The sequence below is a fragment of the Strigops habroptila genome, chromosome 9 (genome assembly GCF_004027225.2).
Source record: "Strigops habroptila isolate Jane chromosome 9, bStrHab1.2.pri, whole genome shotgun sequence".
Taxonomy (NCBI): domain Eukaryota; kingdom Metazoa; phylum Chordata; class Aves; order Psittaciformes; family Psittacidae; genus Strigops; species Strigops habroptila.
Window position 1 is genome coordinate 22,620,669 of NC_044285.2, and position 27,468 is coordinate 22,648,136.

A 27,468-nucleotide genomic window follows, 5' to 3' on the forward strand; every position below is an offset into this window, starting at 1 on the left:
ACAGCTGAGGCCACTCAGCACTTTGGGTGGTTCGTTACAGACCCTTCAAAAGAGCCATTTGCTCCAACACAGCTCCCCTTTGGCTTTCCATGCTGTGCTGAGCTGTAAATCACAGTAAGCTGCTTCCTAACATGGGGCATCCCTCAGCTCTAGGGGATGAGGGGCTTGTGCCAGCCTGTGGTGACCAGTGAGCATCTCCCGCAAGAGCGTGCGCAGGCAAAAGGGCACCCGGTGCCTCCAGGTGCTGGCAGCACCTTCAGGAGATGCAGGTAGATGTCCCCAAGCATATGGGGACTGCAGTGGGCGGGAGACTCTCTCTGTGGGCGGGGGGGTGGTTCTGTATGTGTCTGGGCAGCTGGACCAGGCCCTGGGGGTGAGGCTGTGCAGACAGCATCAGGGTGCTGGTTGTGCACCCCAATGCTTGGTCTGGTGGCTGCAAGGGAGGGTCCCTGTGTGCTCATTCCCTTGGGCAGGGTGGCAGGACACCCCCTTCTCTGCAGAGTGCTTTGGTGCTGGAGCCAGCAGAGCTGGGCGCTGGTGGAGGGCTCTGGGTATTGGCTGTGATTTACTCAGCTCTGCTGCAGCTTTTGCCACATCAGACCTGCCCAAAGACATGCTTGGTCTGGCTGGGCTGGAGCAAAGGGAGATGTGATGAGCTCCATCCTTGCCATAGCCCAGGTTCATGTGTGAGCTGACCTGTTTCTCCTTCTTCTCACTTAGAAATCCCAGGTGGGACTTGGCTCCTCTAGGCTGCCTCAAGGAAAAGGTGATCTCAGCCCTTACCAGGCACAGAGATGGTGCATTTAATGCCTGAGGGCTCCTGGTGTGGCTTGCACTCACCAAGGTCAGTGTTCCCACTCCTGGGCTGGGGTTCTGGGGCGTCACCAGGAGCTCGCAGCTGGGCAGAGCTGCAGTGCCCCAGTTGCAGAATGCAGCAAACGTGACTGTCGGAGCTGGGGTTGTTCATGCTGTCTGGAGGCATCGGCTCAGTGGCCGGATCCTGGAGCTGGGATGAGATCTCAGATGGCCCCAGGGTAAGCTCTGGGGTGACCCGGAGCAGGCTGGGCCAAGTCCAGACGACTGCGCCTGGTGAAGCTGTTGCTTTCACAGGATACGGTCCCTGAGGTCTGGCTGCGCTTGTTGCATTTACTGGTGGGAAATCGGGGGTGAGCAGAGCAGTCTGTGTTGGGAACCAAGGGTAAAGCCTTGGGGCAGCTCCCTGCCACCTTCCCTCCGACTCATAACACTGAGATGTCCAGTGCTCCTCACACATGTGCCTTGGAGCTCGCATCTGCCAGTGTGGGCAGGCAACTGCAGCAGGAGGAGTTCTGTAACTGGGCAGTAGAGGTGGAGATGAGCTGGACACAAGTTGCCAGACATTTCTGGTGATGCTTTGACACTGAACTGTTTCTACTTTGGGATGAGAAATGCCAAGCTGTTTGCTCGCAGTGCAGAACAGGGCTGCTCGGAGACTTTGGGGCTGGAGGGAGATGAGAAAGTCATAGAATTATTTTTGTATGCATGTTCTTTTCTTTTTTAAATCTTTTCCCAATTCCCCCAAGGCTTTTCAACTTGGGAATCTGTGCACTTGTGTGGCAGCTGCATTGACTGGCTCTGTCATGTCGATAACCCGTGTCCCGGAGAGCTTGCTGATGCTGGAGAGCACAACAGCTCATCCCAGTCCCAGGACCACTTGGCATCTGCTTTCAGGGATGTGTCTTAAATAAAAGCTGACTTGAGCACAGAAGATGGAATGCTGAAGAGTGGAAAGAAGGTTCATCATCAGAGCAAGCTGAAGACCCGGAATAGGAATAACAGCATTTGCTGAGGATTGAAATACTTTGGCAGAGCTCAGCGAGTAGCATTGGACAGATGAAGCATAAGTCAGCAAACAGGACCCAAGACAAACATCGGGGCTGATCCAGAGCCAGGGCTTGGACAGCTGCACCTGCACCGGCCCGGGCTGGCAGAGGTGAAACCAGGAGCACGGGAGTGGTGGGTGCCTTCACACAGGTGCTTGAAAGAGGGAAGTTTCTCTAAACAGGTTTTGGTTCTGGCTCCATAAGAGGACCAGAGCTGAGCAAATTCCTCTGGGCCCCTGGTTCACTCGATGAATTCAGGCAGTGATTCTGTTGAAGATTGTCAGTGATTTGGAGAGATTCCTTCATTGTTAGTTATTCAGAGAGCATCTCACTGCACCAGCGCTTCCACTGCTGGGCAGTTTGTAGGCCATTTGCTGTGAAGGTGGCATTTGTGCTACCTGCACTGTGAGGTCTGGGTTATCTGTACTGTGATTTCTGCTGAAAACTTAATCAGCAACTAATGGCAAACCAACAGGATTTCATACTTTAGCTTGTAGCTTTCCTTCAGGGCTTTCTCATATGAAGGTGTGACCAAGAGGACAACATGTGTGACGAATGGCTGTGGAGCTGAGTGCCTGCGCCTGCCCCAAATGACAGGCTACAGTGGTTTTCTGGAGCAGGAAAACCTGTCTTTACAGATATTTTGACACCTTGGGAAGAAGCTAGCAAGCTGGAAGAGCAGTGCTGGTCTACCTGGGATGCATGGGTTGAGGGAGTTTTAAGTGCTGGTCTACTTTGTGTCCAATAAAAGCTGCTAGCTGGCTTTTGCATGCATGGATTAAGGGGGATTTTTAAGAAAGCAGCAGCAAATGTGCAATGTGACCATCACCATTCCCAAGGCACACGACAGTAGTGTGACTTTGAATCACAACTCTCTCCACTGTTCTCCATTGCTAGATGGACCCAAGGGCAGCCTCAGAGGCTGGCACCACAGAACCCACCTCTGTGTCCCTCCCAGGTATCCATCCCCACAGTGTATGTGGTCCAGGAATTGCTTTGGCTTTGCTTTGCAGAGATTTCACTCTGCAGCCAAATGCCCACAGTGCTGGTGAGAGCGGCTCATGGGCACTGATGTTAATGTGGCCAGGCCAGGCCACCAGCTACACGCAGGGCTCCAGCCTGCCCCACACTTCATAACACATTTGGAAATACTTCCCAAAGAAAGTAAACCCCAACGTTTTCTCTCAGTGTCTGTGTGAAGTGGAAGCCAGCTCACGCTCTATTTTTAGCCTCCCCATAACCAGCTGCGTGAGCAGGCAAGAGGAGCAGCATGTTGATGAGGAAGGTTATCGCACACTGAACCTCCTGTCTCTCCTGCAGGCAAGCTGCACTCGGGGTACCAGCAGCCCATGCTGGGGGCTCTCCCACCTCTAGCAAAGGGAATGCTCTTGGTCTCCTCCTTGTTATGAGCAAGGAGTTCAAGTCTGCCAAAGAGGTTGGGTTGAGATCTGTTAGTTCCTCAGTGCATCATCCTGTTGGAGCAGAGCATCCCACTGTATCTGGGGATTCATGGATGTGCTTGGTCTCTCTGCTGTCTTGGTTTTGCTCTGTCTTTGTCTCAAGGCTGTGGGTGAAATTCCCATTGTGAGAATGAAGAACCAGCCCCATTTGGGAAGGAAATGCTTCACAGACAGTCTTGGCCCAGTGAATCCTGCTGGCAGGAGATGACGAGACCTGAAGCATGGCTGTGTGGTGGGGAAGGGCAGCACTTCACACTCCCTGAAATATGCTACAAAAGCAGGAATAAGCCTGACCTAGATACATGAAATAACATGGTCCCTGGCAAAGCACTGCAGCATGAGTGAAAATTGCACATTCATTAAAACCCCAACTCGCTTGCTGCCCACAGATACACACAGCGTGGAATGGGACACGTGCAGGGGTGTCACGGCATCGGCACAAGCCACATCCAGCGCTGGCATGGATGTGTTAAATCCTGCTGTCAGCCAGGAGCAGCGGTGGCACAGGGACCCTCCTCTGGTATTGCCTGGTCACAGTGGCAGGGCAGGACCTGCCTGCTGAGAGGGATGTGTTTGTGCCCAGCTGCATGGGAAGGGGATGTATGACCCCACAGGTGTCTGCAGGGTGGTCCACAGTGAGGGAAGGTGATGTTGATCCCCTTGCCTGGGGTTACTGGTTAGCATTGCTGCTTGCACGCTGTTCCCAGCATGGTGTGAGGCTGTGCCTGCTGTATTCACTGCTTTGGGGCCCATCCTGGGCTTTTCCTGCCATGCACTGCGAAAGTGTGAGCTGGAACAAGCCTGCTCAGATGCTTTCCTCATGCCCTGGAGCAGGTAATGTGGACCAAGGAGCACGGAGGTCTCTGATCATCGTGCCACGCGCAGAACATGCCAGGGCCGGTGCAGCCCGTCAGGCAGGCACTCCTTGGTAACAGCTCCTGCTCTGGTGCTCGAGCACTGCCTCGCATCCCCACCCAGCAGTGGTGGGAAATGCAATTGCTCTCTGGGCACTAAGGAGCAAGCACGCAGGGTGCTGCACGTGGGCAGCGTGAGCAGGGAAGGGGAGCAGGAACCCCATTTGGGAAGTGCAAGGGATCTGTGCAAGACTCCCCGATCTCACCCCACAGCTCCTCTGCCCCAAGCACAGTCTGTTTAAGCAACTTCAGTGACTCGAGCAGCTTCAGACCTCTCTCAAGCTCTGCCTCCTCCATCACGTTCATGCTGTGGCCTGTGGCCCCAGGCAGGGAAGTGGCAGCTGCTGGATGTCTGCCTGTGATATTAATCAGAGCAGGAATGGCAGGCAATCTGTGAGAGAGACAAAGGGGGTTATAGCCTGGTAGCCAGCTTAAACCAGAAGTGTTGAAAGGCTCTTCCAAACTGTGGCTTTCAGTGATTGTAATCTCCATACATTCAGATTCCCAGCACCTGGAGGATGAGGGAGCTGACAAGCTCTGTCTCGATCCATCACTCATGTCGTGCTAATGCTGCTCAGGATGCAGCTCAAGCTGCTCTCGGGGGCTTTCTGTGCTACCTGCTGTTAGCAGAGCACAGTGGGGGTGGTCTCCAGCCAGACCCCATCCCCACTGCAGAGAGGATTTGCTCTGCAAGCCCAAGGCTGCAGCTCGAAGAGCTGGTACACAATTGCCGGCTGCGTGGTGGCTGCTTCAAGCATCGCCTGAATGGAGGAGATAATGAAAACGTTTGCCTGATCCCGCTGATCCTCACGCCAACGTGCAAACAGCAGCGCCAGTCACTCCAAAGCCCTGTTCAACCCCATCCTGGCATGACTGTGAGCATTGAATGTGCTGCACAGTACAAGCAGCTCTGTGAGCAGCCTCCAAAGGCGCACGGGAGCGTGCAGCGCGGCAGCCAACGTGCAGAGCAGCGCTGCGGTGGATCAGAGCCGTGCTCAGTGCTCAGCACCCCGCTGACATGCTGTGTCTCTGCTGGTAACACACTGCAGGTTTCTTGCAAGCTCCTGCAAGATCTAAGCTGAGAATGCAACAGCCCCATGCGAAGGGGCTCAGCTGGAGACAGCCAGAGGTGCAAAGCACAGGCCTTGGATATTGTATGGGAAGATATATAGGGGGGAAATTGTCCCCACTGGAAATGTTCTGGGACCCACATGCCTGAAAGAGAAGCAAATAGGGGCTGGAGTTAATGCTTGTGAGCTCTCATTTGGGAATCCAGGCAGAGATATGAGCTAACGTGAGTCGTAAAGGAGAAATATCTCTAGTCATGAATGAGGGGCTGGGGAGATGCTGCTGCCTCATGTGTCTCTCCCTGCAGATGAGGAGTTTTGCAAGGCACATAAACATCAGTATTGTTGCTTTACAGCAGAGAATCGGAGTGTTTGGAAGAGATGTGATTTGTGAGAAGTCGCCGAGCAGCATCCAAACCTCCTGCTACAGACGGAGTTCTCTGCTGAGTGCCCTGCTGTGATCCACTCCTCCCTGCGGCATTGGCCTTGCTTGCACGGGTGCCCCATTGCCTTCGTGCAGGATCAGCGTGTTCAGCTCCATTGTGCTCTAACCCATGGCAAGGGCCAGTCCTGGGGCTACAGCACATGTGGGGGGGACGTGGCGTGCCTGAATCCTGGTCCCACTGCAGCTCCAGGCTGCTTTCCACAGTGACATGGGCAGGGGGAATGCAGCCACTGCCCTGCATGGGGGAGAGCAGCAGGACAGAGAACAGTGAGATGGCACCAGACCGAGCCACGCGTTGTGCAAACTCTACAGTAGCCACAAAACCCTCCTGCCTGTGAGCGGCTGCTCCACAGCCCATCCCGAGCCACGGGCCACCAACGCAACAGACCCCAGACAAGAACAGCACCTGGGTGGTTTTCCCACAGTGTGGCTGTCGGCCGCCAGTGGTGAATTCACCCGGGACACCAACTTCTCCTGCTCTGGAGCTGCTTGTCCTTCTCTGCAATGACTCTTCCCGTAGTTAAGGAACCATAAACATGATTCTAAAAGACTTAGGCTAGGCTCTGTGTGTAACGCAGGGGGGAATTTGTACAGATAGATGAGCCTTAAAGCTGAGGAGCAGGAATCAGGGATCTTTGTAGGAATTCTGACCCAGGAAGGCTTCGGTCCTTTAGGAAAGAGAAGAGGAGAAACGGAAGGAATAACCGACATGTATCTTTTAAAGCCGCTAATGGCAGATTCCCTGAGGCGACCGACTGAGCTGGCAATCCTCCTGTCTCACCTCTGACAGGTCCCTATCTCCGGCTGATCATCAGCACCAGCATCTCCCTGCTCCGGCACCCAAAGGCTGGCACACAGACGGGGGGGACAGAGGGACGTGGCAGGACACCCCCTGCTCCTCTCCCCAGCTGCTTGCTGGCACAGGTAAGTGTCTTCTCTCTGTAACGGTGTTAACTCTGACTTACTGAATGGTTTGTGGTTAGTCATGAGTTCAACCAGGCTGGGAGCTGCCTGCCGCAGGGCTCCATGTAGAGCCAAAGGCAGCTCTGAGCCCGGTGCCAGCGTGTGATGCTTAAGCTGGGGGGGTCTTTGCCATCCTGGCATGCATGGGTTAGTGTGAAGGCATCAGCCGTGTCCCCGCTTGTGTCCTTCCCCTCCAATGGTTTTTCAGGGGGATGCACAGTGAGCACCGACAGCTCTCCACATCATGAGGGCCGATTTTATGTCCCCTTTCACATTCCCTTGGAGGGCTACATTGGCCTAAAACTGTGCTTTGATCAAAAGGCAACTGAAAAACTTGCAGAAAATCAGTCCAGAGCTTTCTGCATTTCAGGACACTGGTGCAGGGCCAGACCTGACATCTCACGTTGCATCCACGAGTCTCTGTGGAACACTGTGCCGGTGCCATGGAAGCAGGCGCGTGGATCCAAAAGCACCTACTGGGCACAGATCAGGTCCATTGGCACTTGAGGTCTAGTGGTCAACAGCCTGTGCAATGGTGTTGCCTGGTCCTGCAGCAGGAGAGTCACATCGCTCCCACCACTGTCTGCTCTGGCACCATTGGTCTAGCGCTGGACTTGAGTTAAAGCTTGAGGTTGCTCATCTTGGGCACTACCAATCAGGCACAGGCAGCTGGGGAGGTGCGTGTGCTGTTTTCTGTGCCTGCCAGGTCATGTCTAAACCCAGGAATGTGGATGAAAAGCTGAAAGTGAGATGCTCAACCCCCTGGAACATGCCCAAGAGAGTGATTCCCCCTTCAGGGCGGCAGCAGCTGCTTAGAAATGGGGATGCTCACTAAAAATGGAAGATATACTGGGGGAAAAAACATTAAAAAAGAAGTCTGGTTGAAGTTTCTTCTCTCCCTTTGGGGAGGCAGGGACCCCACATGGGGTGGGTGCCTGGTGGTCCTTCCCTGCAGAAAGGCACAGGCCCAAAGCTTCTTACAGGTGCAGTACCTTTGGTGTCGGTCTGGTTCTGCTTGCTTTAAGTTGATGATAAATCCCCCAGGGACAGGCTGGGCCAGCCCTGCTCTCTGGGGGCAGAGGATCCTCTCCTGTGCAGGGGATCACAGTGCTTTTGCACTGTTGGGAGACAGAAGGGCTTGGCCAGGGAGCCAGCACCCTCTCTGCCAGCAGAATGAACCAGAATAAGTGTCCCCCAGGCTGCCTGCTTGGGCGGCACGGGGGAAGGACACCACCTCCCAGGCACTTCTGGGCACATGTAGTTACAGCGAGCTCTTAGCATCAGTCCTTCTTCGCTGTGTTTCTGAAACGTACCCAACAAAACAGGCATCTTCCGTGTGCAGAGTCAGTGCATTAGCGATACGCAAACACGAGGCGATAACAAGGGTGAGGAGTGGCAGCATTCCCAGTTATCCAACAGGCAGAGGAGCTGCCTGTAGGGTCTCCATCCAGGAGCTATGGGGAGCCATCTTCAGTTCTGGTCCCCACTGTCGAGTGGCTGATTGCTCGGAGCTGCAGAGCACGCGGGTCCTGCTGCCCACAGCTGGTCCTGCGGCATCGCCCCCAGCTCCTGCCCTGCTGAAATCCCAGGGGATTTCATAGCTGCCCCCCGGGATTCGCAGGTGCTGTGAAATCCTTGGCTAAAGGACTTCGACTGTTCAAGGGGAGTCATCCAGAATGGACCTCAGCTCCTTGCTGGGCACCTACCTACACAGTGAGGGGAAACTGCATTGTGCCAGAGCACTCCATGTGATCACGCGTGCTGCCTGCTGGAAAAGTGGCTGCCGAGCATCCTCTGCCTGGAGGGAAGGAGGAGGAGGAGAGCAGCGTGATGGGCCCTGATGGAGACACAGGCGCTGGAGTCAGCTCCTACCCTGGGACGTGTGGTTCACTCCTCATTTCCTTGCATCATTCACAGAGGTAAATACACCTTCAGGAGGCCACATCCAACATCCCTCTCGGCCAGAGACAAAGCAGAGCCATGGTCTATTGTGGTGTGGGGCCACTTGGAGCTCTCTGAGCCCCACATTTCCCCCCACACAACCAGAGCAGGGTGTTGAGAGGGAAGGTGATGCCCAGGGCTCACCACAGCGGGACTGGACGGTGCTGGTGGTTGGAGGTGTCTGGGGCGGCTGTGGCCAGCCTCGAGGACGGGTTCCTGGGAGCGAAACTCCCTGTGGGCTGCAGGTTGAGGCCAGTTTCTGGGTCTGAGAGGTGCTGGAGCTCAGCCTAACCCGCCCCACACTCAGTCATGCTCTGCAAACCCCATCGGGTCAACCCCTCAAACAACCTTTGGCCTGGGATCCGTGGGATGCCCCACTCCCCCACTGGGTGCAGGAGAAAAGAGAAGCCGGAGCTTCAAAGCTAGCCCATGATCCCCTTTGGTTCTGCAGATGCAGAGTGTGAGAAAGTCCCTCTTCTGCTCTGGTGCTAGGGAAGACGGGGCAACTTCACAGGGGAAAAGCTTTTGCTTGAACCATTTACACACTGGATTTGGCCACTGAAAAGCAAAATGTCCCGGAAAAGGCACCAGCTGGAGGTGGGAGAATCGTGCATTGATGCACAGGGACTCCATCACCTGGAAAACGCAGAACAACGTCCCTGTGCTGCCATAGCTGGTGCTAGGAGAACATGAGCAGGATTATGTATAGAGGCTTATTCATGTTTATGCCCAAATTCACCTTGTCCGTCTCTGCCTTCCTGGTACCACGCTGCTGACAGCCCGGCAGAGCTTCAGGATGTGTTGCAGGCTTTCCCGGGAAAACATGCTTTAAAATCTTAATTGTGAGTCTTGTTCTCGTCTGACCTACTCAACACCACATGATCCATGCAGCAAATCATCTGGGTACCGAGTAATTACAGCTTAGTGCTAATAAATGAGCATCAAACTCGTAATTATCTGCAGAAGTTACTTGATGAATGGTTTAAAAAGCCCCACCATGAATCCAGCCACATTTGGCAGGACTCAAAGGCTGTCTGCAGCCATGGGATGAGTCAGGGGGAGAGGCGAGCTCTGGCCCTTCCATCACCACGTGGCAGCAGCGTGAGGTTAGTGCTGCCTTCCACGTGGTGGATTTTGGTTTGCACCCCATTAGGCCTCCAGAGAGTCTCAGTTCCTGCAGAGCAGAGCCCACCATGGCACCCTGGGCACAGGCGCTGACAGCAGATCTGGTATGTCCAGGACAAGTTTTGCTTCCTGTTGTGGACAGAAAAATCAAGAAGGAGAAATTCAGGCTGTGTTTCTGCTTCTCTTTAGGTTCCCAGATAGGGGATTGTTTAGGCTTTGGACAAGTCTCTGGGGCTGACTGGTCGAGGGGGAATGATGTTTGGGGCCCCACTATCAGCACTCTCACAGTGATGTGCACTGATGGGATCCGGAGCAGGTTCAGTGTGTGCAGCTGCCCGGTGGCACAGTGAGGGGCTGCACAACACCTCTGCCAGCAGCCAGGGCCCCACTGCGTCCAGCCCCAGCTCCAGCCACGGGACAGGGCTGGGAAAGCAGCTGTGCTCCCAGAGAGTGCTCAGCATCACCTGATGGGATGGAGCTCCTCAGCTCAGCTTCAGCCCCTTTCCTCTTGGTGGCACCTGCTGTCCCCCAGCCCGTGCTCTGTGCTCAGGCTCAGCACACACCACCCCTCCAGACTGCGCTGGGTTGTGCTGCTGCTCCCATTGGGACAGGCAGGACCTGGTAGCCCGTGGCAATGCTCCGGACTTCCCTTGCCCACTGCAGCCCACCAAGCAGCATCCTGAGGACCCAGGGAGGCCCCAACCTCCTGCCCCCCCGAGCACTGATTCCCTGCTGGCAGCAGGATCTTGCCTGGGCACACAGCATCCACACTGTGACATTCTCTTCCTCTGGAGTTAGTGGGAATCTGTTTTCCAAGCCTGTAATCCTCTGTGGTGGATGTAAAGCTGAAGAAACCCACCCAAGCTACTGCAGTATCTGCAATCCAGGTACTTCCATGGCAGCTGCCTTTGCAGGAAGTGTTGTTTCCATATGGAAATAAACTGAAAATGAAGATTTTCCCTCCTCACTCTGTTAAGACATGTGCTCCCCAAGCAGTAACTCCTGGCTGGCTGAGGAGTGTTCAGCAGTTCTCTTCCACTGACAAAATGAAAAAGCATCTGAACCAGGAAGGTTCTCTGAAGGTCCTTGTAGCCCTGATTTGTGATTGTTTATTCCCGGCAGCAGAGCAGAATCCATTAAAATGGATGTGCCTCTTATGGAGCACGTTTCCCTGCTCCCTGCAAGGTGCAATTGCAATAATGAGCTGCACGAGAGTGAGACCAGCTTTTCAAGCAGCAGGGCCTGTGAGCAGCTTTAGCTCCACACACCAGGGTACGATGGGCGTGAGGGTATCATGATGATGGGAAGGGCCCTTTCACCCAGTCAGCACCATCCCCTCCCTCCCTCCTCCAGCCCCCCACGGTCAGCAGGACCCGGGAGCAGTGTCCAACCATCCACCCTGCCCATCGCCTTGTGCCTGGCAGTGCCACGCTGAGCCGAGCTGGAGGCTGCTGTGGGGTGCCTGCCTTTGAGGCACGTTCTCTTTAAAAGCTCCCATCCACGTTCTCTTTGTGTTCATGTGTGAGCTGCTGGGAAGCCAGAAACTCGCCTGGCTTTGTAAGCAGAAGGTGAGGTGTGAAAATGCTCCAGAAACTGGAGCTGTAAAATCAGGATATATGTGAGACAGCCCCTGCTCTGCAGGACCCTGCTGCTGGCGGGAGACCGAGACCCCTGGGTAGATGCATGCTGGTTTCGTCTAGCAGGAGCCTCTCAGGAAAGCCAGGACATAAACCACCTCAATGGTAATTCTTCAGAGCCCTTAAATGTGAAGTTTTAACCTTTTGTCTCCATCCAAGTTTGAAACATTTCTGTTGTGCTGTGTCAGCTGAAGGGACCATTGACCTTCCCTGGGGGACCCAGGTGCTCCATCACAGCAGGATCAGCGCTGCTCTGCTCCCATCCAGCTGGGGAAGGAGAGGACCTGGCTGGCTGTTGAGTCTCTGGTGATGGAGATTCCACCACATCCCTCAGTGAAGTGTTTGCACAGCAAATCACCTCACAACGAGCACTGCACTCCCTGTTTCTCATCTGAATTTCTGGGTGAAACTCCCAGCTCTGCTCTCTTGTCAGACCTGTACAAGATGAAAGAATCTTTTCCCATTCAGTGCCAGCTCCCCACCCAAGTTTCCATGGCTGGCTGAAGTCACCCCTCCAGAGGAGGACGCACAGTCTCACAGCATCACAACTGCCCAGAAGGGATTTCAGCAGCAGCCCGGGCATCCTCTGCTCTCTGCTCCTCCTGATGTCCACTTCCTCCTCCATAACCCCATAACTCCGGTCCTAAGAGCCCAACCACAGAAGCCAATGGAGAAACTGGGAGTACAGGAGCTGCTCTGCACCTAGCAACTGGGTGAAAAGCCACAACTCAGTATCTGTCTATCTATCTATCTACAGGATAAATGATGTGAGAACAGGCATGGGACAAAAGCAAGGGAAGTGAAGCAGAAATGAAGGGAAACGAGACCCATCTAGAGGTACAGAGCAAGGGGTGAGGAGTTCACCATGGGATGGGGGCACTTATCCACCAGTACGTAATCACTGTGGTACTGCAGACAAGTGTTTGCAGACAAGTCCTGCAGCACCATTTATGAAATTGCATGGATAAACCTTCTGGTTAAAGCATTCCCCTGGGAGCAACAACTGCTTCTCCCGTGCTCCTGCTGTGCTCTTCCTTCTGCTCTTTCCAGCCTTGTTGTCCTCCCTGTTACAGTCTGGTGCAGGCACAGCCATCAGTGGAGGGCTCGTCACCTCCCCATGCTCTAAGCACGGCCCCAGCTCCATCCCTCACTGTCCTTGTCACCCTACACTGCAGGCTCCACCATGGTGCTTGTTTCAGCATCGGTGTCTCTGCCCCTCGCCTCTCCCTGAGGAGCAGCAGCAGCAGCAGCTCACGTTATTTGAGGATGCGCTTTTCTTGCTCTGAGTTGCAAGTTGTGGTTTCTGCCCAACACAAACCTGCCGTGGGGGCCCCGGTGCCAGTTTCGCTCTCGAGGGGCTGTTGGCCATGTCCCTGCTGGAGAAGGACCAACCTCCCAGCCCGAGCCCGTGTCCAGCTTCACTCCGGGTTTCAGCCACATGAGACAGGCCATGTTGTTCCCGGGATGCCTGCCCATTCCCAGCTCCCAGATAAGCATCACAGCTTCCCCCGCCCCAAATGGGCTCAGCCCCACGCCTGCGCCTGGCAGGGCCCTGCTGCAACCTCCTGGGAAGAGCCCATGGGAAGTCATCCCCTGGCAATCCCCGCAGTGGTTCCTGGCTCCACGCTGCCTTTCGCAGCAGCCTGTGTCACACCCTCAGCTAGTACATGCCCTCAGCGTGCCTCTCACTCCCTCCTCTTCCTCACTAACGGACTGTGCTGTTCAGGAGCGTGCTTTATTTCCTGCTGGGGGTTTGCTCCCCAACCCCTGACTAGCGCCTGCTGCTGCCCAAAGGAGTTACTTCGAACTCCACAAGCAGCTCTGCTGTGATTTGTTTCTCCTTAAACTCCCCCCGGTTCAGCGTGCGTTTCCTCTCCTCCCCTTCCAGCTGCTAAGGTGTGAGCAGGGAGTAATCATTTCCTGAGTGCTCCAGGGGTGGGAGAGCAGCTCCTTGCTTTCTTGGAAGGGCAAGGGGTTTTCAAGGTCCTTGGAGCACAGATGATGGATGCTGAGGAAACTCTGAGTGCTCTGGAACGAGGCCATTGCTTTTATTCTGTTTACAAGCCCGACCTGGGTCTTACCAATTGTGTATTTGCTTTACTTAATTCTTAAGCTAGCCTAATGCTGGGTGCAAAGGCTGGCAGTGAGGTGTGTGCTACCTATTGGTATGTGAGGCTGCAAGGAAGTGCAAGATGCAGGTTAGTGTTCAAGGACTGCTACAAGTACGTGTGACAGTGAGGTGGGAAGCGTGAGAATGCTTCCCGCAGTGTGGAGGGGTCAGGGTAGGTCCTGTGATGCCATGGGCTGACTTGGGGTTTGGGGAGAGGCTGTTCTGGCTGCTGGAAGCATTTCTCTTTTGCAAGGCATAAAGTTTACTTTGCAGCATCCTTGGAGACAGCATAACGTGCTGCAGGAGTCACTGACAGTGGCCTGGGCTGTGCTGGGCACAGACCTGAGGAATACAGGTACCTCTCCTCCCCTTCCTGTTTGTTTTGGGGTCTGGGGAGGGTGTGTGTGTGTGTGTGTTCCCACATGCAGTTTGGGATGTGCATCAGAGGAAAGGGAAACCTCAGTAAAGACCCTGGTGACCTGCGCACCTCTCGGCTCCTGCTGTAGTTAGTTTCTAGCCCTTGCAGCTGGTGGTCACTTGTATGTTTGGATGGCAAGTGCTTTAAGATGGAATGATGGAACAGCTCCTGCCGCAGGTATGGGTCCTTGCAGCTTGTCTGTAGGACAAGAGGCTGTACTGACCCCTGGCTCATTCCTCTGCCTGCTCCCTGGGGCCAGTGTTAGATCAGGGGTTGTTCAGTGCTGTTGTTAAAAGCAGGTTCTCAGGGCTGCAAAGATCAGTGTGTACATGGGGAGTGAAGCTTTCCACCTTACACAAACTCCCCTCATGCATATGTATGGCAGGTACTCAATAACTACATCGTTCTTAGCAGTTTTTCCTGGGACCCTGTGCCCTTTGGTCAGGGTTTTCATTCAACAGTTCTGTGTTTGCCCTCCAAGATGAGGCTTTAGGAGCCCTGCAGTGGTTGTGGAGATAAACCCCTGTTCTCCAGGGTGGCACCGAGCTGTCCGTACCCCACCATACCGCTTTCCTCTGCCGGTAGCTGCTGGGCACTTTTTCATCTTACCAGGCAGCAGCAGAGGTCCCTGCAGAGCGTGGCCCCGTTCACTAAACCAGCCCCTGCCTCGGCAGCATCCATCCTCCAGCGCTTGGGCTCCCCTTGAGCAAACCCTCTTTGCCTGCAGCCAACAGGGATGGCTGCGCTCTGGCCTAAGGGGAATGTGAACCAGCACCTGAAATACAGGATGTGTTGTAGGGCATTGAGATGAGCAAGAGATGGCTTGAAACCTGACTAGATGGTCCTCACCTGTCAAACCCCAGCTCCTTACCCAGGGGAGAATTTCCCCTCTGGGGGTGCCAGGAGAGGCAAAAGATGGGATTGCTCAGAAACAAGGGGGTGCAAAATGCTGTCCTGTGGCCCTCCTTAGAGAGCTGGGCTGGACTGAGGAGGTGTTGGGGGCTGGTTTGTGTGCAGCCAGACATGTACTGAGTGCTGGAGCCTGGCCGCAGTGCGTGGCGGCACCACCACCACCCATTGCTGTGCCATGGAGAGGCATTGGCAAGTGGGTGTGAAGCCAGAAGAGCTTGTTCTGGGGCAGGTGAGGCCGTTGGTTTACTCATGAAAGGGAGCTGGAGCTTGGATCAGGGTCTGAAATTCCCGGCCTCAACATGAGGTGGTGCAAAGCATCCACTTCCCATCGTGAGATCGCGGCTCCCTGTGCAGCAGCAAGGAGGAACGGAGCGCCTTTGGGGAAGAACTGGAGATAAAGGAGGTGCTAATGAAAGCTGGAAGAATGAAGTCATCAAAATGTGAAATGAAAAGAGATTCTTCATGGGGAATTCATCCATCCTCACTCATCCATCTCCACTGCTGCCCGCCCGCTCTGCGGAAGCAATGGGGAGGGGGATTCACAAGTTAAAAGGGTTTTATTCCCCCTGTTTGCTTTCCGCTGCAAGAACATATTTTTGAAGAGGAATCCTGCTTCATAACCCTGTGTTATTTATTCACCAGGCATCCCAGGCACGCGGAACAACTCGCGTCCCCATTCCCTGTTCGTGAAGCGCGGATGCTGATGCATAACAGCCTTGGGCAGGAGGAGCAGCAGCGTCCCGCAGCTGCGTGTTAGAACGCCGAGGCAGCTCCAGTTGGGAATGCACAGGTCCTCCTGGAAGGGCTGCTGAGCACTTGCCACTCCAACACGAGCTGGTGGGCAGACGGAGCTCTTCTCCCCATCCCTGAGGACCTGACTCACTCTGGAGTGGTGAGCACATACATTAGCACAGAGAGCTCTCCCTCCTGCTGCCCTGCCTGCTCAATTAAAGCACCACCGGAACCTGATCCCTCTGTGTTTTGAACACACGCAGCACCCAGCACCGCTGTAATTGTAAATATTTGCCCAAGGTCACCTCTGACACCTCCAGCTTTTAACACAGAGGCTCAATAATCTCAGCACTCATCAGGCTGTGGGAGGGGCTGTTGTCTGCTGCTGATCTCCTGGGAAAGCTGTTTGGGGACTTCAAATTAAATATATATACATATACACGCTCTGTCACTGAGCTGCGGTTTGGTTGATCCCAGCCTGCATGGGCCCAGCACCGGCTCTGTTCTAGGGATGGAGCAACAACTGTGTGCTCCCCTTGATGCTCTCAGTTGTAGCTGATTCTTGGAGGGCAGGGGAAAGTGCTGAGGCTGATCTGCACCATGTCACCCCTGCAGCTGGTCCAGCCCCCCGCGTTCCCCAGCCCTGCCGGCTCCTTCACCTTCTGTGTGTCACCAGAGCAGTGGTGACATCGTGATGCTGAGCAGCTGCCACTGCTGCACAATGCTGCTTGTTGGAGCTTATTTCTCCCTGGTGTGCTGGGGGGAAGCCTAGAGGTCTCTGAACTCAGGTCTGGTATGGTACCTGTGGTACCTGCATGCCCTGTGGCACCTACATCCCCTGTGGTACCTGTGTCCCCTGCAGTAGCTGCTCCTTGGCTGCTGCTGCGGAGCCCCCAGTGATGGAGCTCTGCTGTGATCTCTACCATCTGCCAGCTGTTGGTGGCCTCGTTCCTCCTGCAGCTTGATGTGCCGTGTCTCGGGGCTGCCCATCCGTGCCGTGGCCCTCGCTGCTTCACCCCAGTCACCAGCGCTGGTGCTGAGTAGCCTCGAGTTGTCCCCAGCTGCCTGCTGCGGCCTGCAGGCAGCGCTGGGCTCAGAAAAGCAGCTTCAATTTCCTGCTGCCTGAGTGGAGGAGGATGGGGCTGTATCGGGCCCTGATCGGGCCATTTGTTCTCTTTCCCATCAGTCTGCACAGATGCAGATGACAAGGACTGGTCCCAGGACAGCCATGGATTATGTGACTTGGCCGCGGCCATGCAGGCTCCGTTCTCGCTGCCAGAAAAGCAGAGATAGGATTTAATGCTGAATAAGTGGTGCATATTAAATACCTGCTGTCAGGTCCTCCTAGGGAAAAGGGTTTGTGATTCCTCTGTGCAGCAAGTGAGGTGGGAACAAGGCTGGCTGTGGTGTGGTGTTGACCTCTGCAGCTCGGTGGGGTACTGCTGTCTTCCTGCACTGGGAAGTCACAGTGTGACAGCTACTGTGTGCTGTGTCTGGCTGTGAGAGTGCAGCATGTGTGTGTGCAGTGATGATGGTATTGCAGCATAGGATGGCTGCAGGCCCCTGCTCACCAAGCCCTCCTGAGCACCTGGAAGTTCTCTTCCCATCTCATCTTGAGGAGCCCAGGAGGCTTTCTCCTGGTGTTGATTTTAGAGAGATGGTTCAGTGAACCCTCTTGGGCCGCCTTCAAGTATAAATAACCTGTGCAGCACATACCCATGTTACCGAGGAATAAACTACACTCTGTTCCCCCTCCCTTGCCTCCTTTTAATGTAATTGCCGTGGGTTCATCCATATGCACACGGGGAGCCCACGGCCCTTCCAGTGTGCAGAGGGCACCAGGATGGCCACTGCAAGAGGGAAAATCTCGGGTGACCAACTGGTCAGCGCAGCCTGCTCGAGGGAAAACCGGTGCGTTGGGGGTCGGCTGCCTCCCTGCGGACCCTCTGCCCGTGTTGGAGACCCTCTACCATGTTGGGGACCTGCCACCACCCTGGGGACCCGCTGATGCGCTGGGGACGCGCTGCCGTGCAAGGATCTCGGTCTCGCCGTGTGCCCGCAGACACGTGTCGCTCCCCGTCGCACCGGACGCCGCGCGGTCCCGGTGCGGGTGGGCGGCTGCGGCTTGGCTCCGGTGTCCGCGGTAAGGCGGAGGCGGGGAGAGCGGAGCCTCACCTGCGGCGGGGCGGGGCGGGGCCCCGGGGGGGCGGGACGGGGCGGGCGGGACCGAGCGCGCGTGGCACCGCCTCCCCCCGCCCCCCCCTCCGCGCTCCGCTGCTACCGCCGCCGCCGCCGTCTCCCCCGCGCCTCCAAGATGCCCGGGCAGCGGCGGGGACGCTGCCGCAGCCCGCTGGTAGGTACCGGCCTCGGGCAGCGCCGCGGGGCCCGCCCGGAGCGCGGGCGCGGCGGGAGTGGGGGGAAACCGGAGCGCGGGGCCCTTCCCGGGGGTTTGCAGCAGCAAGTGGCGGGCGGGGGGGGCGACTCCTGCCGTTCCCGGGAGCCGGTGCCCGGTGGTGGCTCCCGCCACCCCCGCTCGGCGCGACCGGCGGCCCAGTGAGGTCGCGAACGCGCCCCGCGGTGAGACCGGGGGGGGGGCCAGCCCCTTCCCCCCCTCCCGGTGGCGGCGGCAGCAGCGAGGAGCCCCGGACCCCCCCCAGCCTTTCGTCCGCGGGGAGCGGCGGCTCGTCCCCGGCTGCCGGCGGGAGGGGGAAGCGCCGGCCCCGCCAACCGGTTTGACGACCCGGCCCCGGTAGAGCGGGCCGTGGCTTAACTCCCTGCGCGTTTCGGTTCCCGGTGCTGCGGGCAGGGATCGGTGAGGGGCTCACACACCCCACCTCCCCCTCCCCCCCCCCCCCCGCCTCCCCCTGCCGCCCCCGGTGACAAAGTTCGGTTCAATGCGAGTTCCGGGGTAACGGAGCTTCTCGCAGGGCGAGCACTGGGAACGGGCGGGATGTGCCCGGCCCCGAGAGGCGGCTCCGGTGGTTTATCCGCCGGCCTCCCGGCGCTGTGATCGCCGAGCTTGAACCGGAGCGTGTTTTTCGAATGTGTTGAGCTGTCGGAAAACGCTCGCGAGCGGCACGCGAGAGCGGCGCTCCCTCCGCCCGCACTGGGTCGATGTGTTTCGGCTCCAAACCCATCTCAGCCGCGGGTTTCGGGGCTCTGCCGCGCGGCTGCGGAGGGCTGTGCCGCTGCCGAGGGCCGCGCTGCTGAGCGGGTTCGCGAGTTTCTGGGGAGGGCAAATGGCTCTTGTTGCTCCATAATTTCCTCAAGCCTGGACACGCCGGGATGTTGATGGCTCCGGCTCTGCCTGCCCTGCCTGACGGCCGCCCAGGCCTCCGCGCGCTCCCGGCGAGTCCTGGAACCTCCGCTGAGCCTTTGTTATTGGAAGGTGGCTTCAAGGAGACCGGCTGGGCTCGAGGAGCTCTGCAGCCAGCCCGAGGCCGGCAGCCGGTGCCCGCTGGGGCTCCCGGGCATCGGTCCAGCGGCGGGGTCACTGCTGGGCAGCATCCGGCAAGGCCGGGCAGCGCCAGCATCTGTGAGCGTGGGGTCGAGTAGGGCCTGAGCTTCTCCTTGACATTTATAATAAGACCAATGGTGCCCTTCCTTCCTCACCCCTGCTCCGGCAAGGCCGCGGTGTATGGTGTCGCTGGGTCTGTGCTGGTGGAGCCCTTTGCCTTCTGTGGGTGCCCTGAACTCTGTGCTGTGGCCACCACTGCTGCGTTCTGCCTGCCAGGAGCATGCTCGAAACTCCTCGCTTGGCTCCTGCCCCTTACGAAGGGGGAGTACAACAGGAGCAGGGGAGGCTGGTTGTGGCGGTCTGCCTACCCCGGACAGCAGTGTTGGAATGCTCTCATGCCCAAGGGGGTATTCCTTGAGGATGCTCCTGGGAAAAGACAGTGAATGGGATAGAAAGATGAGGAGGGGGAGCGGAAGTCGGGCACAGGAGTGGCTGCATTGGCTCAGGCAGGTGGTGTTATTGCTACAGAGCCTGGGTGTGCTGGCAGCTCGCATGCGGTTAGAGATGGGTCCATGCCCTGCGGAGCCTTCTGCAGTGGTGGGTGACAGCAGTGTGTGCCAGGGCTGGGTGCCAGCAGTGCAAGGGTGCAGCCAGGTCCTGGGAGCTGCCCCTTCTGTAACCAGGGCTTGAGAGATAGGCACAGAGCTGCGGTGGGTGATGAATTCTCTCCCTTCCCGGGTGCTCGCGCTCCAGTGGCCTTGTTGGCACCAGCACAGCTTGGGGGGTGATGTGCTAATGAGTTGTATGTCGCTGCATATATATATATGTGTGTGTGTTTGTGTGTATATATATACGTGTGTGTGTGTTTGTAAGCAGGGTGGGATCATCCTAGAGACCACGTGAGATCGATAAACAACTTATTTTTAGAATCAGGATTGTCTTGTCTCTTGATCATCTCCTCCAGCTGATGGGGAGATGTTTCCAAACCTACACTCGGGGTTTCACCCTGAATCCCCTGGACGGTTGCTCTGAGCAGGTCTCTACAGTTGGTAGCTGGGGCCACTGGACCCTCTGAGGTGGAGGGTGGGGGTTTGAGCTGTTATCTCAGGTCAGCTCCTGGCTTTGGGAGTTGTCATGTCTCAGAGGCTGGTCACTGGAGGACTGTGGCTCTCAGCTGCCCCATCAGAGCCGCCGGATCCAGGACTTTCTCTGTGGGCTGAACAGCTGGTTCTTTACATGGAGCTCATAAGCCATGTGATTGTACCTCTGGAGGGAGTTAATGCTTCCCATAATGTACCCATCTTCACTGGCTTGAAACCTACCTGAGGCTGGTGCTCCTTCCTCTGGGAGAGCTGGCAGGGCATTAGTTCGGAAGGGTTTGTGGCTGCAGAGGATGCTTCCCCTGAGCATCCTCCTCTGGAGGAACAAACGGCCCTGGGAAGGTTTGGGGTCAGCGTCTGGTCTCAGGGTCTGGTCTTCTTGCCAGGGCTTCAACTTGCGCTGCTGCTTTTACTTGGTTTTAATGTTGTTCCCTGGAAAAGGGGCGCATGTTGCAGCTGAACAAGCTCCTGGCTTCACCGTCAGCTCTTGCCCATGAGCAGCTCCATCCCTCCCCAACACCAAGAGGATGCGGTGGGGGAGCTGGTGCCCAGCCTTCCTCGGCCATCTCTCCCAGCGCAGTCACTTCCCGGTGCCGAGCCCGGGGCACCCAGATGCCAGGGCAGGGAGGTCACGGGCACAGAGAATGGGGCATGTGTGCACTGCTGAAAGCAGCGTTGTGCGAGGCGAGGGCTGTGGCGCCAGGAGCGGCTCATTGCAGGTCTGGGGCCGCCTTCCTGTTTCCTTACACATGGAACCTCATGTCAGCTCTCCTGGTGGGCACTGACCTCCTGTCCACCGGGCATGGAGCAGAGGATGGTGCTGAGCTGCGAGCCAGCAGCTCGCCTTATCTTTGGTGGAGGTGTGGGGCAGAGCTGCAGGTGCGGGGCCACACCGGCATCCCTGGGACATGCAGTGCTTGGTGGCTTCGGTATCTGCCCTCCCCTTGTTCCTCGCCCCAGCCCAAGCGCAGCCGGCAGCAGAATAGCATCCTTTGTGCCTCTGGACACACTGGCCTTTCTCAGGAAATAGTTTATTGTGCTCGCTGGCAGCGCTGGGCCCCGTCATCGCCTCCGCTGGCTGCCTCCGCTCTGTCCCTGCACACGGGCTGCCCTCAGCCCTGCCCACTGCAGGCAGCGCCAGGCCTGGGTCCGATGGGCCCTGTGTCCGGGAGGCAGTGGACAGGATGGGAACATCCCTGCCCTTGCTCAGATGAGGGTCCTGACTCGTCAACCCCCCGCGCAGTGGGCAGAGGAGCGGGTGCTGCCCCTCAGGACCACCATGGGGCTGGGGCTCGGGGTGCCTGACTGCCCCTGGCCCACCAGGTTGAAGCTCTGGGTTGAATGCTGTGCCCCATTGCTGGTGACATCCTGCCCCACAGGGCCGGGATGCCCCAGACCTGGTGTGGGGACCCGCCTGCGTGTGACCTCAGACTTCCTCGTCCTCTCTGTGTGCCCCCTCTCAGCCCCACGGAGCCGGGCTGCCTTCCCGCAACTTGTCCCCACGTCACTGCCTGGGTTTGGCTTCCTCCCCAGGCAAACAGCCCTGACGTGCCAATGGTGCCGGAAGGGCCGGGGACATCAGGACATCCCTCTGCCGCCCCTTTCCGCTGCTCTTCTCTTGCCTTTGGAGTCCTCCTCACAGCCAGGCTTAAGCTGTCATCCCTCTCATGTCCCTGTCTCCACATCCCTCCCCACGATGTCCCCCTTTTCCATGTGGGGGTGCTTGTAGGGGCTGTGGCTGTCCCAAACATCCCCCAACATCCCCCAGTGTCACACCGGTGGCTGCTGTAAGAGCCCGGGGCTGGGAGGGGATGCTGCACTGCTGCAAGCACCATCGCTTCCCCCATCACCAGGAGGACGGGAAAGCCTGATGTGCTCCGCAGCTCCAGGGCTGCTCCCTGCCTTGGCCAGGCCTGCCCGGGGATGGTCCAGGCGCGTTCAGGCTGCGCTGAACCATGGGAGCCTTTTAAACTGAAGTGGAAAAATCCGGTGGGATTCGGAGGGTGTTTCCCGATGAAAACAGTGTTTGTTATTTAAAGCTGCTCTGGCTGGATGTGTCCGAGCGAGGAGCGTGCTTGCAGCTGCTGCAGCCTGGCCTGGGCTGAGTGTTGGCAGCAGGTTTTGTTTCCTTTTGGGCATTTCCTGTGGGATTTCCATGCTGTGGAAGGAAGAGGGTGTGGATGGGATCCGGTTCAAATGCGAGCTTCAGCCGGTGCCCTGTGGCTGAGTGGGGACAGTCACTCTCACCAGGCGGTTGAAAGCAATGCTGGATTTGATGCTGCTACATTTGAGAGTAGAGAAGCTAGAAAAGGGAGTGTTGTGTGGGGTGCTCTTGTTGTTTGGTTTTGTGTTGGATGTTGCAGAGTTGGATGCTGCAAGTTCTCAGGTCTCAAACCTGTGTTCTGCTATCTGTCTCGCTGTCTGAGCTCTACTTGGGAGGGAAAAATGAAAACCCTGTAGCTTGTGAAAAGCCATCGTGAAAACTAACAGGAAACCTGCTACGTCAGTGGGAAGCTGAGGCCAAATCCCCGCGATGCCTTTTGCGGCCCATGCAAGAAGCGCTCCCACAGGCCTGTGCCAGCTCAGCACGAGGGGCTTGGCACACGTCGGGGTGCTGGGGCTTTTGTGTGCCACCGTGGTGGGCTCCTAAAGCGAACAGGGCTCTGTGCAGGATGTCACTCCTGTTGTTTGTAACTAGAATTCACATCCAGGGCAGAAGTGAATGGCTGGGTCTGTTTGTTTGTTCCTTGCTCTGCAGACACGGGAGCTGGACTGCATCGGGGGAATGGCCTAGAAATTAGATTTCATTTTAATACACAAACCCAGTGTTGAGCTGGGTGACCAACAGGGAGAAAAACAACTTCAGGCAGCAGGCAGAGCCCTTCCTGAAGCGAGGCTTAAGCACAGCACAGCGAATGTAAGCTGGCTGAGGATCTGTATGGAGCAAAGATGTGGACACGCACCCCTCTGAAGTGCAGCCGTGCAGCATCCTTCAGCAGCACGTCAGAGAGGACGTGGAATAAACGAGCTTTCTGCTTCTTCAGAGAGGCGCAGGGCGAGTCCAATGTGCCTCATAGATGGTCGTCAGAACCCCACTGCATCTGGCTGTGTGGCTGGGCTGATGAAACCAAGGCAGGGTAAGGCTGTGTTGATGATGCTCGAGTGCCAGCTCATCATCAACTTGGTTCAGAGGTTCCTGCTTTGCAGCCTGCTCCTGGACTGAGGAGAGAAACACTCCTCCAGGCAGTTACGGGTGAGCTGAGCAAGGAAAGCAGCCTGCATTTAGGAGTGAATTCAGTTGTTTAACCCAGCGCCCATAAAGGTGGTGGTGATGTGTAAAGGAGTCATTCTGCATGCTCAGCCTCGCTCTGCTGCCTGCTCAGCTCCCAGAATAGCTGGGGAATTCGAATGAGAAGAACGGCATGGATTTTCAATGATGTGCGGAGAACCAGCTAGGTTGGAAAAGACCTTTAAGATCATCAAGTCCAAGTGATGAATTTGCTGCACAAAGAGAGGTGGTGATGCTCCAGAAACGTGCTCTGTCAGGGTCCAAAGGCAGCTGGGCAATGGGGGCAGTTGCCAAAGCAAGCCCGAGCTGGGGGCAAAGCGTGCTGGCCTGTTATGAGCGTGTGATCAGGCTGTTTGAGGGGCATTTTGGCCTTGCAATTGCTGCTGGTCTCAAGGTCACCTAGGGGTTTCTGCCACTGGGAGCAAGCCTTGTGCTGGCTGCAATGATGTGGTGCCCTCAGGAAGGCCCCTTTTCCCAGTTCCTGTGTGTTTTGGATGGCGGGATGCTCCAGGTGCAGAAGTGCAGGAGCTCTGGCTTGTTGCAGAGATGCATTGGCTCAGGCTGTGCAATGGCATCTCGTTTAACCCGGAGCGGGTGATGTGTTGTGGGAGCTGCTGGCACTCCTCCGGCAGCACGTCTGGAACTGCCCGTGCACGCCGCCCCATCCCGTGCTCCTCTCCAGGGCTCCCGTTGCTGGGTCCTGCCTTGGATCACTCGGCTTTGGTGTTCACATCGTGGTCTCCTCGCTGCAGGCAGCTCCCCCGGCGCTGAGCAACGTGCTCAGGGTTGGAGCACGGGGCAAGGACCTGAGCTGCAGCAGGATGAGCCAGGCCCCACTGCGTTCACTGAGCATGTTACCCTGGTGTCTCCTGGCCCGTGCTGTGCATCCCAGTGTGGTCCGGGCATGCCAGGACCTGGCGCTCCCTGCCGGTGCCTCTGCCCCTGTTGCCGTTTTCCCCTCCCAGAAATGGGCTCTGATTACTTTCTATTTTATGTTTTCTGCTTGGAGGTTTTCCCTGGCTCTGGGCGGCTCCAGCTCTTGCTCTCTGGTGCTGGAAGCATTCGTGTGCCTGTAGGAAGGAGGAACAGGCTGGGCTTTGTCTTGCAGGAGAGTGGTAGGTGCCGAGCTGCACGACTTGGGGCCTTTTGTATAAAGAGCAATCCCAGCCATAATGATCTCTGTGCTTGGCATGTTCCTTCCTCTCCACGGCTGGTGGGTGGGAGATGTCCTCTGGGATTTCTGCTGGCCCCATGACCGTGCCTGAGGTTGTCCTGAGCCCCTGCTTTTCTGTGCTTCACCTCTCAGGCTTGCTTTCCTCCTGGGAAATCTCCTGTCTCATCAAGGGCTGTGTCCTCTCCTGGGGACAGGCTCCTCTTCTTTATCCTCTCTGGGATTTTTCTCCTCAGTCCCTGATCCAGACCTGGTGCTTCCTGGTCTCCCTTGAAATCGCGGTCCTTCCATCTGCATCCTGGAGCATCCTCCTGGGCTCAGTATGTGGGCTGCCGGTGTGCAAGCTGCAGGGAACTTGATTTCTGAGGTCAGCATTGCACCAGTCTGACTTTGTTATGCTTTGGAAGGAAGGAGCCCAGCTTCTGGTTGTCCTCAGAGGATGCTTTTTTGGGTGCTGGCTGCTGTCACCTTCCTGGCCCCATGGGTGACACGTTGGCATTGTTTTGGCATGAAATATTTCAGCTTTTGTTCATCCCTTTTGTCTGATTCTTGATAGAGGACCTTTAGCAGTGCTTCATCTCATGAATAATCATCAAGCAGCACTGTCACCCTGCCTGTCGGGAGGCAATTCGGGCCAGGCTGCAGGGTCGTTGGTGGCAGAGTGACTTGTGTCACCCATCGAGATGCCACGGAGCTGCTGTCCCCTCAACGTGCAGGGTGGTGATGCCCTCTGCCATGTGGGGCTGCCACTGGAGAGAATGCAGCTCCCAGTGTCTTCGCTATGTGTGGGGATGCAGGGAGGGCATCCGGGCTCCTCTTTGCTGCCAGGGAAGCTGCTTGACACTGGGCTGAGGGAGACCATGATGTGGGCATAGAACCACAGAGTCACAGCATGATTTGGGTTGAAGGGACCTTAAGTTCATCTCGTTCCAACCCCCTGCCGTTGGCAGGGACGCCTCCCACTAGACCAGGTTGCTCCGAGCCCTGTCCAAGGCACGCTAAAGCCATGCCAGATTGGCTGGATTTATATATAAATATATATATATGATTTTTTTTTAAATCTGTCACTCCTGCCTATACCTTTTTAAGCCTCTGGCCGCTGGTGCGGTCCCTGTGTGTCCCGCAAAGCGCTGTGCTTTAGCATCCCTGGGGTGTGCCTGCATTTACTGCTCTTCACCAGCCATGAGCCTTATCAGCCGGCTCCCCGCAGGGATCGGATGCGAAGGTACCTGAACCTGTCTCCAGCGGGACTCTCGGGGGTCTGTGATTATTACAAAAGCACTCTACGGAGCGTTTTCCTTTTCTTTCAGATCATTAAAGAACACTTCAGAGTTAACTAGCAGGTATTGTCTGTACTGCGCCTATTGTCGCTAAAAGCCGTGCTCTGCCTCCCTCCGGCAGCCTGCAGGCAGGGGGGAGCGGGATGGCAGGAGGAAGTTACCTTTGTAGTTACCTGCTTCATCTCATGGATCACATCTGAGGAGGCTGCAAGGGGCCGAAGGGGGACCTGCAGCCCCTGCGCGCCGGGAGCATGAGCCGGTGTCCCCCTGGAGCACGGAGGAGCGCTCCGGGTGATGCTCCATAGCGGAGCCGCGCTGCCGGGGAGCACAGGCTGCTGCCGGGGACCGGGAGCAGTCGCGATCCTCCAGGAAGCAGGGTGGGATTCTGCTCTGTGCTGGGCTTTGGAACGGCAGGTTCCGGGGGTGTGCCCTGGTCTTTCACCACATCCCCACCCCTTGGGTGACCTGGTGAGCTGAGTGTTTCTAACGCGGTGGTGTGCTCAGGACCTGCCTTGCTCAGTGCTTAACCCCCGTCCTGGCACGAGCCGTGGGACGTGGTGGCCGGTGTCCTGCAGATAGGTTGGCTTCGGTCAGAAAACACCTCCTGGGTGGCAGGAGTGAGCTCCCAGAGGATGCCAAGTGTTGCGTGGCTGGAGGAGCATCATGTGCTGTGCCACACAGAGCACGAGGGGCTACTGCTGCGGGTGTTTGGTGGCATCCAGAGCAGAGGGGAGACATGGGGCAGCATGGGGTGATGACTCTGCTGCACCGGTCCCATCTGCGTGCTGAAGCCTCCTTGCTGCAGAGCACCAGCTTCTCTGCAAGGGTATCACCTTGTTATGCTGCCCTGAGAATGCCCCTGGTGCTCGGGGCAGCACTGAGGGCTCCTGCGAGCGGCTCAAGCACATTGCTGCTGCTCGAGTGGGTCGTGTTGTGCCCATGCACCCCTGCCCTGTAACACTGAGCCATTCCCGCTGCCTGGGCCGCATCCAACCTGGATGCGGTGTCACGGTGCAAGGGCCAGGCTGGCTGCCGGGGTCCCCAAGCTCCAAGCACGGCCGTGGAGCCTCACAAACACGACTGCAGAGTAACCTCGGAGCTGGGTGGAACCGGCTGGGAAAAGCTGAGCGGATTGAATCGGTGCTTTATTTCGGTTTTGTGAGTGGAAATGTAAAAGTGCTTGTGTGCGGGAGCGATTGAGGGCTGGAGAGCTCTCTCCAAAGGGATGCTAATAGTTGCCAGTCACTTCGGGAGCACTAGAGCGTTTAGTTTGAAAGGCTTCAGATGACCTGTTTAACGAGGCCAGCGCTGATGTTTCTGTCATTCTGCAGCGCTGGGAGGAGGATGTGGGAATCTGGCTGGCTCACAGAGCCCTCCTGAGGGCCCAGTGCAGGAAAACAGCTAAAAAACTTGCCCTGGTTTGAAAACAAGCCTCGATTTGTCCCCCTCCAAAATGAAGAGGAGGCAACTGTAGTGTCCAAGCTGTGGAAGAAGGAGTGGGGTCTGCAGTGGGATGTACCCTACCTCCTGGAGCCCTTCAGCAGTGTGGGAGCTTCCTGCGGGTTTGTTTTGGCTGGTCTGGCAC

General features: G+C 56.8%; 1 protein-coding gene across 1 annotated transcript in view; it reads left to right on the forward strand.

Moving 5' to 3' along the window:
• Positions 1 to 17,823: 17,823 nt before the first annotated feature.
• MID2 (midline 2) overlaps positions 17,824 to 27,468 on the forward strand; it is a 65,867-nt gene continuing 56,222 nt past the window's right edge. Inside the window, exon 1 of the mRNA XM_030498607.1 lies at positions 17,824 to 17,939. The gene's annotated coding sequence lies outside the window, so the exon portion shown is untranslated. The remainder of the gene's footprint in view (positions 17,940 to 27,468) is intronic.